Source organism: Cupressus sempervirens, chromosome 6 (assembly GCF_028749045.1).
Source record: "Cupressus sempervirens isolate cs-2001-9-10 chromosome 6, ASM2874904v1, whole genome shotgun sequence".
Classification (NCBI taxonomy): Eukaryota; Viridiplantae; Streptophyta; class Pinopsida; order Cupressales; family Cupressaceae; genus Cupressus; species Cupressus sempervirens.
Genome location: NC_143123.1, coordinates 473,741,762 through 473,751,391, shown reverse-complemented (window position 1 = coordinate 473,751,391; position 9,630 = coordinate 473,741,762).

Here is a 9,630-nt window from a genome sequence, read left to right as displayed (position 1 = left end):
AAAGGGAGAAAAGTGGATGGAGGACCCCACTAGGGGAGTTGCTTTGTCTCATGGAAAAGGAGACCAAGGTATTTAATTTCTCTGACATGACCAAGACTTACTTCATCCACCTATTCCCTAGGCACTTTTTGCCTTAGAATTTATATTGGAATATCTTGCAAGTTTATGACATAGTTCTGACAAGAGGGGATGACTTCTGTTTTGCCCTTGACACCTTGATTGCCTTGGAAGAAGTTATGGAATTTTATATGTCTCTCCTCACCCACCTAATTAAGACTAGGATAAAATCCATGCTACCAACAATATGAAACCAAGGAGCAAGTTGATTTAACACAGGAATTCAAAATGCATATCTTCTAGCTCAAAATTAATAGGATTTGACTCATGGAAAAGGTGCCTATGCTGTCTTGGTCAAAACATTGGTAAGTGAATTCACCATGGAGAGCAACCCAAGGAATTCACATGGTCTATGGGTAAGTGAAGAAGATTATGGGGTAGTGGCATGTGGGTAGTAGGGTGATTTGGAATTTTGCTAGAGAAAAAGTAATGTCATCTTCTTAAAAAAAAAATGTGAGTGGGGTCAAGTTAGTGGACCATGACTAATAGGGTATTTTAGACAGATGGATAATTAATATGTTAATATGCATTCATTTTATTACCTTAGTATTAGTAAGGATTTTTATTGATAACTAATTCTTTGTGATTAGAAAATTGTAAAGAGGGTGATATTAATAATAATAAAATAATAGTATAAAATAAATTAAAGGTTATGAAACAATTATGTTGGAGTAAATACTCGAGAGATAGTCTATGTAATGCTAATACTATGTTCACAAAACTAATACATGGTAGAAGTAAATTAAAAGATATTCTTATATTCCAACAGTTTCTCGAGTTGGATACTTGGGTTCAGAGATCTTTAAGAAAGTGATGTGATTATGACATTTTAGTCAAAAGGATTCATAATAAAATTCAATAGATTGCATCAAAATATATATTAGGGTTTAATGTTATTTAGAAAAATATATATTAGGGTTTTTATGCTATATTGAGAGAAGATAATAAAAGGGTGGATAAATAATATATAATAGATTCAAATAAGTATACATGCATAGGAACCCTTATAATGACTAGTAGTATGATGGTTAACTCCACCTGAGGCATATACTGACTACAAACACATCGGCTATATATCAAGATACTAAAATTGACATATCTACAATATAAATGAGATACTCCACTTAGAAATTTGTAGGTAGGTACTACCTCGTCCCTTAATGAAACTAAGTCTTGGTGAGTGACTTCATACATGAAACTTCCACCAATAAGGATGCACCCTTCAACTGATTACTCTGACTAACTAGGGAGTATCCATGAAATCCTAACTTAGCTCATGAACATCTAGTTCTATGTTATACTTAACAATGCTACCTAGAGCTGAGTTGATTTAGTGGATGATAGTGTGACAACAACTAGACTAGGTGTGTTTGAACTTATTTAGTGCAACTTGTCTATATTCAATGTAATGTCTTTTCACTAATGATTTGTCGTATCAATGTTGTGTTAACTAGGTTGTTTTTCCAAAAATAAAATTTTGAGGTGTTTTTTTTTTTTTTTTTGCTTTGTAATAAACATCAGGACATGACATTCTAGTATCAGAGTGAGTTATACAACACTGGGCATTAATGAGTCCACAAATGAATGAACCATAGTAAGTTATCATAATATCATATTATAAATAGGAAATAGGCCTTCTAGGAAATTGGTTTATAGTTGTAATTAAGTTGAACACCCTAAATGTTTTTGAATTCCAAGCTCTAGGTCAAAAGTTATGACCTCGATAAGTTAAGGATGCCTTTTTTATCTACACAAAGAAGAAAACATTAGTTTGAAAAGCTAAAAATCAAACCTTAAGAAAACCCTAATTACAACATGAACAAAACCCAAAAAACCTAGTTGTCCAAAAATACCAAAAAACCTAATTTTAACCCTTGATTACAAAAAAGGGCACACCTAATAGGTGCGCCTAGTGCACCTTTTATCACTTTAACATATGGGATGTACATTAGCGCACCTCATGTGGTGCACTGATGCACACCTCATATTTGGACTTGGGTAGATATTTTATGTTTTAAGGATGTGCAATAACACACCTTAATTTGGAGATTTTATTTGTTTTATTGTTTTAAGGTTTTTATGTTTTGTTTTGATAGGAACAAAGATGCATAGTAGCAAACCTAATTAGGTGTGCTATTGTGTACCTTAACTCAAAGTTTTAACATGTCTTTTTTTTGTTTATTTGTGTAGGGTGAAAATGGAGGAGGTGCACCTAACTAGGTGTGGTGGTGCACTCAAAGCTCAAAGTTTAGAAGAAAATAAAGTTGGGAGAGAGTGGGGGTGCACAAATGTGTAGCTACACTAGTGTGTTGCTATGATACTACACACTTACCTTTAGTAATTTCTTCCTTCATGTGTTGGCACACTAGCACACTTGGGAAGGTGTATTGGGGCACCTTTTTTCTTTTGCAAAATGACTTCTTCCCTTAGAAACTTTACTTTCGATGACTGGGTTTTTGAACTGAGACCTAGAAAAGAGTTAGACCCTGGACTAGGGATCCAAAAAGCCAAGAATAAAGTAGGTGGTCCCCATTTTTAGTCAAAATTAGGCATGTTTTGTGAAACCACAACACTACTCATGATGATGAAGGCATAGATCCTACACATGATGAAGGTCTTGATGTGCATCACAATGATAGAGGTACATATTAAATTTGTATTAAAAATTAATTATGTAATTATCAATAAAATTTAACATATTAAATTGGAAAATATTTTGTTGTAACCTTTATGTGATAATATTTGAGTATGCAGAACATCATGGTGGCAAATCCGAGCGTGATGTTAGTGTTGAGCATGTTGAGATTGGGACTAGAAAAATATGATAATATATGATATGAAATTATCAAGTAAAGAAAAATCCTTATTATGTTCTCTATATTAATGAAATACTTATAAAAAATTTAAAACTATTTAGAATTAAACCCATTTATTTCTTATTGCAAGGGTGCATCGGCCTTGTCCTCAAAAAAAGAAGAGGAAGCCTCATGTCATAAGATCAAAACCACTAGAACCACAAGAGAATATCAAAGCTAGTCATGATGTGCCTATTAGCCATTATCTTTGACAAAAGTAGAAACAAAAAAATAAATGAATGTTAAAAATGTTGCTTGATAATGAATGTGTTGATGATTTTTTTATGAACGTTGCTTATTAATGAATTTTATGACATGTTATTGAATATTGTTATGTGATTATAATGATTTTCATGTTCACAAATTATTGATGAATTTTTATACATATTAATGAATTATATTTCATGTTAATGAATGTTATGTGAATATAATGATTGATGTGTTCATGAATTATTGATGAATGTTTATACGTATTAATTAATTGTATGCCATGTTAATGAATATTATGCGATTATAATGATTCAATGATATAGTTCTTAAATGAATGAAAAAAATATTTACTTAGTTGTTAATGGGGAATTTAGAGTGATTATAGGGGAGGAGAGGCCAAATGAGCTTCTACCTTCACATGGTTGGCCTTATTAAATAGAGAATATGAAAGGATTATTGAAATCAAGTGAAGCTTAAACTAAACCTATCAAAACTAAACACCAATATTATTGGAATATTCAAATGGGAAGAGTACTTCTAAGAGCAAGGGGGTGAATCAAAAGTACCAATTGTTATCCTTTCAAACCCTTAGTAACATATAACTAAAATTAACATGTATTAAAGTAAATAAGCATAAAATGAGAGCATGCATCAACACATAACAAAAGAGATTTTGGTGACATAGAAACCCTCTAGGAATAAGAAGGTAAAATTGGGGTGGGGAAGACACCCACAAAAATTACTATAGCAATGAATTCAACCACTTCTAATGGTTTTCCATGTTAAAGGATACAACACACTGTTAAATGTGACCTATTGAAAGGATTTACAAACACTTTACATGAAGTGTCACCTTGTTAAAGGATTTAGATGAAGGCTATTAAACCTACCAAATACATAGGATTTTCTTGTCCTTCTCCAAAGTCTCTCCTACCTAGCTATTAAGCTAACCTAATACCATAGGATTTCAACTTCTAATACAATTGTGAGAGAGTATTAGAATATTTGACCTGATTTAATGCAATCTTGAATTTCTAGATTCAAGCACTTGATCTACTCTTCCTCTTCTGATCCTTGCTTGATTTGATATTCTAAATATGTCTTTTGTTATGTTTTGATCAAATAGATAAATGTTATCCCTTCCACTAAGTCTTTTCCTATTCACACTAAAGTTTCACTATAATCTCCCCTTTTTCTATTTTTTCTTCCTCTAATACAATGGTGCATTCATCCTCTTTATAAAGAATGTGAAGACTTAGGGCTAGGTATGGATCTATGATCCAAATTGAATCTCAAATTCTCGCTCATATTTTGCATTTTTCTCATTGGTTGCATGCCTTCACCATTTTTATGATTGGTTGCATGTAGATTTCATATGGAATACAAATGACTCATCCTTATCCTTTTTCTCCTTCAAAATTTCTCCAAGTCAGCTCCAAAAATAGTTTACATCTTAGTTTGTGCAAGTACAAACTCTTATGCTAATCCTACGTTGCTCAGCATCAACTATGTTTCTTGGTTTGCTTGGCACCTATTGTAACCTGTATCTCTCAGCATCTAAATGATTTTGTTACTCGACACATGAATAATTCTTGGATCACTTAGCAAATACTATACTATAATCTACTTGGCACTAACAATGACTCGACACCTATTAAAATTCTAGCTTAGCATCTATTGTGTACTTGGCATACATAGTGAAAATGGTTAAGTGTGTTGACACTAATTTGTCAATACTATTTATTTGACCAACAAATATACGGTCCCATCATCGAGTGGCTAGAGAACTTCACCATAGTCACTGACGACTGAAATTTCTTCCATGGTAATGCAGACGTGTCTAATTGACTCCTTCGGTCATCACCAAACTCCACCAAACACACTTTTCTCAACTTTATATTGAGGCCCTTTAAAGCATCCAAAAATTGCCTTCCTTTCCCAACATGGTTTCTCTGTCCTAAATTGCTTGAACTTGCTCCTTTCTTTTAAAGTTCTAAAAAACTTGGTTTTGATTTAGAATGAACAATCAAAATGACCTAAAATGCCTTTTCTCTACCAATTTCCAAATGGGATAGTTACTTCCTAGTAGCCCTTTGCAATTAGCCCTTCAAACAAGGTTTTTGGGCTTTAATTTGTAAACTTTCTTAACAACCTACCAACCTATTCACCATTTAGGATACCCATTTTTACATTGCATAGTATTCTAGAGGTTTCGATTCCCAAATCTATCTGTACACCACAAATCCCCAAATGGAGGGTTTCTAATGGTTTTAAAGCCTTTCTTGGTTGTATGCATCAAATGAATTTTTAATACCCTTTAATGGATTAGTGTAACACTCCCCTTTCTATGTAAGGACCCCCTTTCACTTCTCTTTAATCTACAAAAGAAACCATGCAATTGTCTTGCTTCCTATACATTTGGTAGGCACATTTCTTCATTCATTTCTAGCTATATTTACCATCAACTTTCCTAGGGGAGTGAATTCAGAATGTGGGTTACACTTTTTTGAAGGAAGAAGTTCTTCCAAAATTGCATGATAAGGAATTTTTCATTTCTGAATTTTGATAGAAATTTTTTTTTAAGTTTCAATAAAAATTAATTAGTTTCTATCAAAACTAATCAAAATGAAAATTTTGATATTCTATTGAAACTTTCCATGACACGTAGTTCCGATTAGAACTATGAAGCTTGACTGGGGTTTGTTAACCCTGCTATAAGACTCATTAGTTTTGATTGAAACTATACAAATTAGTTTCAATCAAAACTAGTTTATATAGTTTTGATCAAAACTAAGAAAAATGAAAATGTCCAAATAGTTTTGTGCAACCCCACATGTCATTTTTGATAGTAGGTAAACAATTTTGATCGAAAGTGCAAGGAAGAGGAGAGGCATCCAAACTTACCAGCCTTCAAAAAGGGTATGATTTTCCCCTTTTTGCCTATTTTATACATTTTTAGTTTCATTATATACATTTTTAGTTTCATTTTCCATATTTTTTGTTTCATTTTTTATATGTTTTTTGTATGTATATATATCATGTATATGTATATACATATGTATACATGTACCTATACATAAATATATATATGTTATATATACATATCATGTACATGTATATATGTAATATGTATATATATGCATATGTATGTATATATACATGCATGTATGTACATATGTACATGTAAATGTGTATATATACATATATATACATGTATGTATACATACATATTGTGGATACATTTAAATTTTTAATGTACACACATGAACTTCTAACATATTAAAATTTAAATTTATATATACATGTGTGTATGTGATTGTGTGTTTAAATCTTCACCTTATCTCTAATAATTTAATTTCAATGAACTAACCCTAACATTAGTTCCAAAGGGTTAGGTCATGATATGAACCCTAATATAAACTTCACCTTGACCTCCTCTATTGGAAACATAAGAGGAGTAATTGAGAGAGGGGGGTGAATCAGTTATCACTAAAATAAATCCCAAATCCCTTAGATGTCAATAAAACTTACACTAGTAAAACTGATTACTATTGATACTCGATAAACATACAAAAAATTACTTTAACTCGGTAAATGTAGAATGTGAATTACTTTTCTGAATCTTAAGATGTTATCAATAATTACTTTCAAGCATGAAATAAATAACATGAACACATGAGATACCAAGATTTAACATGGAAACCCAATTTGGGAAAAACCACCAATGTAACTAGTTACTATTTTTCACTCTTTTGAAGTTAGCTTTGTTAGGAGCCAACCTTGTTAAAGGTGACAAAACATACTATTAGGTGTGACCCTGTTAGAAGATTTAATCACCCTATTAGGAGTGGCCTTGCAAAAGGTCTTGGGACAATTCAATGGAATTGCCATCTTGTTAAAGGATTTACAAATGGCTGTTAAACCAACTCTGTTAAGAGATTTTAGATCACTACTACAATGGTTAGAAAGCAACAATGAAATGACCTAATTGTGATGCAACTGAATTGTTGATTATAGATCTCTATTATGGTTCATACTTGATCCTTCCTAATCAAATAACACTTTTTTGCTCCATAAGGATACCTGCTTATCCTTCAAGTTTTCTTCCTCTTCTTATCTCTTTCAACTCATTCAACTTTCATACATCACATACATTGAAATCACAACTTGACGTTTTACTTATACCTTTCAAATTGTCAAGTCAGCTCAAATAAAAATTAGAATAACCAATATTCATCACCCCATTTGGCTAGAATCAATAGGTAAATTAATTAAGCTTTACATGCCAAAATAAACAAATCCTTTGGAAGCTGACCTAGCTCAGTAGAAGCTAATTTTGAAGCAATTTCTTGTGTTAACCAACAAAAGCTTGGTTAACACTATGAACTTACAAAATTCCTTTGGTAACTGAGTGAACTCAGTTAACACTAACTCTATTCATCTTTTCCTTTGTTTCTACTTAACTTCCTTTGACACCTAAGTGACCTCGATAGATACTACCTTCTACTTAGAGTAAACTTAGGAACACTCGATAGACTAGGAAAACTATCTTCACTGACCAAGTGAGCTTAGCATGCATTGACTATAAACTAATATGACATTTGTGTAATATCAAGGACAACACACAATTAATCAATTATATCCATCAATCTCCCTCTTTGGAATTAATGGCAACACAACATGTCATAGCACAATGGAATTTTGAGAACAAGACTCCCTCTATTAGAAAGTTTCTCCCTCTTTGATTTTATGTAGAAAACTTCTCTTATAGTATACTCCCTCTATGAAGGAACTACTTAACTTCTCCTTCTACAAAATTTTAGAAGGATATGATAGTAAACTTCTCCCTCTTTAACAACACATGCCAAAGACAATTCTAAATAGTGCCAATGTACCTTCAATATAGATTCATTTACAATATGTCCTTGTTAATACTGCACGAACTGATTGATCTTCAACTTGCTTCTTGTTGATGCATTACTAAACCTTTTATTTAGTGAGCTTCAAATAGGGGAATGACCCCTAGCTCACCTCTTAGATAAAAAAAATCCATCCTTAGGTAATGGCTTGGTGAATATATCTACAATTTGTTCTTTTATATGCACCTATTCCAATCTAATTTCTTTGTCCTATACTAATTCTCTTACAATGTGATATTTTATAGCAATGTGCTTTGTTTTGGAATGCATCACTAGATTCTTGGATATGTTGTTTGCACTAGTGTTATCATAGTACATCACTATTGGCTCTTTGATTCCAACCTTCATTCCTTCCAACAACTATTTGAACCAAACAATGTTAGAGTAATTCACTACTATTGCTACATATTCTGCTTTGGCTATGGACTAAGATGTGTAGTTTTTCTTCTTGCTTGTCCAAGATACCAGCCTTTTATGAAGAAAGAATGCTCCACCACTAGTGTTTTTTCTATCATCAAGATTTCTTGTCCAATTAGCATCAGTAAATACTTTTAGGTCAAGGTTTCCTCCAAGTTTGTACCATAAGCCATAGTCTTCATTACCTTTTAGATGTCTTTAGGATTATTTTTATTGCCATCATGTGGATTTCTCTGGGTTTAGCGAAGAATCTTGCCACTATCCCAACTGCTAGGGCAATATTAGGCCTTGTATGTACAACATACTGTAATTTCCCAATCATTGATCTATATAAGTTTTGATCTACTTCTTTGGAATCATCATCTTTTGTAAGCTTAAGTCCAGTACACATGAAGGTTCTAATTAATTTTGAATCCTCCATTCCAAATTTCTTAAGTATCTCTTTGATATACTTAGATTGAGTGATATAGATACCATTTCTGTTCTATTGTATCAATAATCCAACAAAGAATTTTATTTCACCAAACATGGACATTTCAAATTCTTTATTTATCTATTCTAAAAATTATTTGCATAGGTCATCATCTCTTGTGAATAGGGTATCATCCACAAATATTTCTACCAACACAATCTTCTTATCCAGTCCTTACTTGATATACAAGATGTTATTATCATTTGTTCTTTGAAAACCAATTTGTATGAAACAGTTATGTAGTCTTTCATACCAGGCTCTAAGAGCTTGTTTTAGACCATATAGAGCTTTGTGTAACTTGCAGACCATGTCCCTTTTGTCTGGATCAACAAAACCTTCTAGTTGTTCAATGTAGAATTCCTCATCAAGAATTCCATTTAGGAATGTAGATTTGACATATATTTGATATACTTTGAATCCTTTGTGAGCTGCATAAGACAATAAATCCTAACACCTTCTAATCTTGTAACAGGGGAAAAATTTTCACCATAATCAATACCTTCTTCTTGAGAATAGCCTTTGCATACCAATCTTGTTTTGTTTCTTGACACTTTTCCATCTTCATTCAACTTATTCATGAATATGGTCCATTTTGTACCAATCACATTTTTATCTTTGGGCCTAGGTACGAGATTCCAAG